A 6,000-nucleotide genomic window follows, 5' to 3' on the forward strand; every position below is an offset into this window, starting at 1 on the left:
AACCTTGGAAAAGCATTCAACATTTAGCTCATTAAAAAAGCGCATTGCAGTATGAGGACTATCTGTTTAAGAAAACAATTCGAAATGGACCAACAAACTTATTTTCAAAATTAGGGAGATTATGGACCTTTTCTAGCAAGCAAGTGATGATAGCATGAAAAAATAAAGCACTTTTTTTACTTATTTACAATATATAATTATTATTACTATTGCTTATATTTTGCACTTTCTCTGCAGGTTTATTTTAGTGGATGTATAATATTTACTAGGCCTTTCATTCTCACCTTTGCCTTCAATTGAAATTTCATAGGTAAGATTTTAAGTCCTCTTCTACTCGCACAGTGCAAAGTTCTCCTTTCCGGGAACTTTTAGATACCCAACACCAGTGTTTAGGGAGAGTGTTCTGTTTTATGAATGACTAGTAATAACATCAAAAGGATGCAAAAACAACAACAAAAAATAGGCATGGGTACAAAAGAATAACCAAAAATGCTTATCCGCCATATTAACTTCATTTAAAGACATTTTGAGAATGCAGCCCCTCCCTTAAATGAAAAGGTAGTTTGCACTGAGCTGAAACATTTAACTATAACAAAATTTGTCACCCAGGTGGTAGTGCAGTGGCATGATCTCAGCTCACTGCAACTTCCGCCTCCTGCCTCAGCTTCCCAAGTAGCTGGGAATTCAGGTGTGCACCACTATGCCTGACTAATTTTTGTATTTTTAGTAGAGACGGGTTTTCACCATGTTGCCCAGGCTGGTCTCGAATGCCTGACCTTAAGTGATCCACCCACCTTGGCCTCCCAAAGTGCTGGGATTACCGGCCCAAGTCATATTTCAAGAATCACAGTACTTTAAACTGATATCCGTATTATATATCCATACTATAGGCTGTTTTATCTACCTAAAATCATTTCTCTGTGTTTTATATTGATGGAGACAAAGATATTTTGTGAAAGTCAGGGAAAATCTATGTCAAGGGTTTTATAGCTTCATTAATACTTGGGGCTAAACAGTATACATTGTCATCTCATGCTAAAACTTTCATTCAAGGTGGCAGGCAGAGTTCAATCCACTTTATAGGTGGAAAAGTGGACTTAAATAGATTAAAACTATTATGCAAAATTTTACTGCAAATCAGGCTTGGGGGGAATAATAGAACATTTGCATTATATTAGGAAACCTCAAGTACTTTCTTAATCTTTTAAGTTCTTAACAAGTACCACAAGCCCTGGATTTATTTCGCCTACTTAATACATCTTTTACCATGTGGCCCTATGTCCTCTCCTCCCTCCCTCCCTTCCTGTCTTCCTGCCTTCCTGCCTTCCTTCCTCCCTCTTTCCCTCCTTCCCCTCCCTTCCTCCCTCCCTTCCTTCTTCCTTCCTTCCTTCCCTTCCTTCTTCCTTCTTCCTTCCTTCCTTCCTTCCTTCCTATTTTAACTCCATCCTTCAACTTTTGATGTAGCCTTGTGTTCAATCAGTTTATTATAAACCCCATTTTTTTGAGAAGTAAAAACTTTAAAAGAAGATTAAATGATTGTCTCTTTGAGAATCAGGTCTTGAGTTTCTCTCGCCCATTTAGGCGATTTCTACTTTTTCCTCAGGTGAAACAATGAATTTCAATTTTGCTGTCACATTTTGGATGTGGAATCTGACTTTAGAAAAGGATCCCAGGTTTTGAGTCTTGGGCATGTCTTTTCAGCCTGGGCTTTCTTTTCTCCCTCTGTCAAATAAGGAAGGTGGGCTGAATGATCTCCTTCCCAGCACGTCCACCCTAGGATTCCATGGTTCACGCTGTGAGCTTCCTGGCCTTATTCTTGAGAGTCTTGAGTGTCTCTTGCTCTTCTGCTGTGGTATCCTTCTCTGTTTGTACAGCTGTGGCACATGATGAGTGTTTTGATTTTATTCTTGGCTAAATTTCCCTTTAGCTTCCTTCTGATTTGTTTGTCTAAAGATTTTTTTCTCTTAAATTCTTTGCCTGTGTTCTTGCATTGATTCTTTCTGGACTCATATCCCCATTGTAGTTCCATCACACAGGACCTCTTTGTGCCCCCAGTGTCAGGAGATAGGCCTAAGGTCTGTTTTGAAGGCTACTTGTGTTCTTTCAGGACCTGCTCTTCCCACGAGATAGCTGGGTCCATGGAAACAGGAACCTTGCCAAAACTGGTTTTTCTTTCCTTTGCTAAATGGTTTTGGCATCTGTTCCATTGTATTCCATTTCTCCTCTTTGGTTTTCTTTCTTTTTTCTCATTTTGCATAAATCTAGTAAGCTTGTAACTACTTTCTATGGATTACATTTAAGCTTTAAATATCCAACATTCTATATTCTCTCTATGGGTAGAAAACAGCCTAGTGTGGGGTCATATTCTCAAAACAGAACCTGTGTATGGGAGATGAGTTTTAGGTGATACCTGACTGAATGTCTTTTCTTTGAATATTATGTACTTATTTTAATGTTTACGGAAATATAGCTATCACATCAAACTTGTTAATTTCAGTTGTACTATAAAAACCTCCCCCTTAAATACATTTACTGACATAGCAAAAGGCTAATTTAAAAGAAATTCTGAAATAATGCTAATTAGCATGGATCGAACACTTACTACAGTGCATGCATTACATATATTAATTCATTTAATCCTCAAAACAACCCTGAGGTAGGTACTATTGTTTAACCCCATTTTAAACGTGAGGAAACAGGCATAGGTTAAGTCAGTTGGCCAAGGTCACAAAGCTAGTAAGAGGCAGCACCAGTACTGGAACTTAGCTGGGGTGACTTCAGACCTATGTTCTACCCACTGAACCATGGGTTCTTAAGAAATCCTGTATGTAGTACATGATTTTGGAACAAATAATGAAGATAGTATTCGAATGATTGAAATTTAGAAAGAACTTATGTAATGGAAAGCACATGGGCTTTGGAGTTAGGCAAACCTTAAATGCTAGATCTGTTAACTGGTCAATTACGTGTTTCTAGACACAGCACTTAATCTCTATTAAAATGATGGAAAAAATGTAAAATGCCCATCTCAAGTTTTTTTTTTTTTTTTTTTTTTGAGGTGGAATCTTGCTCTGTCACCCAGGCTGGAGTGCAGTAGTGCAATCTCAGCTCACTGCAACCTCTGCCTCCCAGGTTTCAGCAATTTGCTGTCTCAGCCTACTGAGCTGCTGGAGCTACAGGCGCGTGCTACCACACCTGGTTAATTTTTGTCTTTTGAGTAGAGACGGGACTTCATCATGTTGGCTAGGCTGGTCTCGAACTCCAGAACTCAAGTGAGCCTCCCGCCTCAGCCTCCCAAAGTGCTGGATGTTTATCTTATTTTATTTTTTGAGATGGAATCTCATTCTGTCACCTCGGTGGAGTGCAGTGGCACAATCTCGGCTCACTGTAACCTCTGTCTTGTGGGTTCAAGCAGTTCTCCTGCCTCAGCCTTCAGAGTAGCTGGGATTACAGGCATGTGCCACTATGCCCAGCTAATTTTTGTATTTTTAGTGGAGAAGGGGTTTTACCATGTTGGCCAGGCTGGTCTTGAACTCCTGACCTCAAGTGACCCACTCACCTCTGCCTCCCAAAGTGCTGGCATTATAGGCAGGAGCCACTGTGCCCAACCCCTATCGTAAGTTTTAACACATATGAATTCCCTCTTCTTTCTGTGACTCTCAGTCTTTTCATTTGTTAAAAAATCAGGATCTGTGAATATTGAGAGGTTTAGAAAAAGTTATGGTTGTCAATATATAGTAAGAGTGTACCAAAAATACACATGAATGTCTTCCATTTTGCTGGCCTCTCATAGTTCGTATTTTGACATTTAGGATCTCCAAGTGCTTTAAGAAAAGATCACTCTCTCCTGTTCCCCACCAGTGACCAAAACAGGGTCAGCCTGACGAATTTCTTTGATGCCAGTTTCCCCACTGTGGGGAAGAGCACAAAGTATCGAATAACCATAGCCAGGAAGAGAACACATTTCTTGTGTGAAGTTGAACTGAGAGGAAGGGGGTTGTATCTCTATCAGAAAAGAAACAGGGGTGGGTTACCTTTTAGGGTTCACATGGATAGCTTCTGAATTGGTTTGGTCACTATGTGGGTCATCATAAAGTAAGGTTGTGACCTGCAAGATGTAACTGTGGGTGAGGATAGCTGTGGTTTAAATGGGAAATGCCTACAGCAGCATTCTAGTGGTAAAACATTTCCAGGTTTTACAACTTTGAACTTATTATCGCATAAATAATGACTCCAGACTGTTTACCCAAAAGTGATTACAATGGCGTTTGACAAAGAAGGCTGTTTCATTCTCCACAAATGATTAAACCTCTGTGACGAACACATGGACAATTGCATTTTAAAGACAGGGGTTGATTAGTTAAGAATTTTGAAAATAGCCAGATGCTCTGATCTAATGACTGAAATAAAATTTCATGTATCTTAGTTGAAAGGGCTTTTTTATAAGCCCACCTCCTCCTCCATGAATGTATGTGCCAGATTTTTGTTTTTTGGTTTTTTAAAAGAATAATTACACATTCTTCTTGACTTCTTCCATGATGCAGGGAATGCAGAATTAGAGACCAAAGCTCTACACTCAAGTTTCTGCCCTTTCATTTAAGGTTGCTGGGTGACCTTATTTGTGGTATTTATGAAGTCATTCTGGACCTGAGTTTTTTTTAATCCATAAATGGAAGGGGTAAGATCTGCCCCTGCCTGCCTTCCAGGTTAAGGTGGGGGTTATCAGATAAGATACTGTATGTAAAAGCGTTTTAAAAACTGTGAGGAGCGATACCATGCAGTGTTGTTATTCTCTATGTCTTCTAACCAGATGCCAGGTCATTTTCCCCTTTCAAGTTCCATGTGCCTTTCCTTATCTCTTCCCTAAAGCTTATCTCCAAAATCTTACAGGAGTCAGAGTCTGGGAGATTCCGCTGTCCAATTCAAGCCTTGATGGCTCCTTGTTTGTTTATTTTTTGTTTTGTTTTGTAAACACAACATGAAATCTCATTAATTTTGGGGCAAGCTAGTGAAAAGCTACAGGGAAAAAAAGGGTAATTCCAAATGCTGGCACACTATCTCATTGTGTTTTTCCATTATAGCAAGAGTTTTAAGTGCCTATCATATGTACTCACCGATATTAGATGAAATGCAAAAGAAACCTTCAGTGGATCTTCAGTCCACTGTGTATATGTGTATGTATATTGGTGGTGGTGGGGGTGGGGTGGGGAGGAGAGATGCTCAAAATGCATGAAGAAAAACTAGAACAGATACTCTTACCTGAGAGTTCACGGGCTCCATAAGGGTCCACAGATGGTCTTTCAAGGGGTCCTTGAAAGCGTATGTCAAGATTTGTGCATATGTGCATGTGTATATTTTCTGCAGAGAGGACCCATAGCTCTCATCAGGTTTTCAAAGGATCTTTAATTTAAAACAATAACAACTTAAGAACCAAGACAGAGAACATGGCCAAGCTGCAGATAGTCTGTCTAAATGGCATGTAGATTATTTACATGGTGAGCTTAGTCAAAAAAAGCTTTTGAAAGAATGGTTAAGTCAGGTCCCGAGTCAGGAAAAGTTTCTGCTGGGTCTGCTTGTATGTGTAGATATGACTAATTTATTAAATATAACGAATCATTACAGTAAGAAGCTGCAACAGCTGGCACTTCACTATTTGGGAAAGCTTTACAAAATTGCACTGGAGTCCAGGGGCAGTGGCTCATGCTTATAATCCCAGCACTTTGGGAGGTCAAGGCAGGTGGATCGCTTGAGCTCAGGAGTTCAGCCTGGGCAACATCGTGAGACTCCGTCTCTACAAAAAATACAAAAATTACTTGGTCATGGTGATATGCATCTGTACTCCCAGCTACTCAGGAAGCTGAGGCAGGAGGATCGCTTGAGCCTGTGAGGTGGAGGTTGCATTGAGCCAAGATGGCACCACTGCACTTCAGCCTGGGTGCTACAGCAAGACCCTTTCTCAAAAAAAAAAAAAAAAAAAAAAAAAATTACATAATAAAAAAA

Source organism: Rhinopithecus bieti, unplaced genomic scaffold (genome assembly GCF_001698545.2).
Source record: "Rhinopithecus bieti isolate Rb0 unplaced genomic scaffold, ASM169854v2 scaffold_1673, whole genome shotgun sequence".
Taxonomy (NCBI): domain Eukaryota; kingdom Metazoa; phylum Chordata; class Mammalia; order Primates; family Cercopithecidae; genus Rhinopithecus; species Rhinopithecus bieti.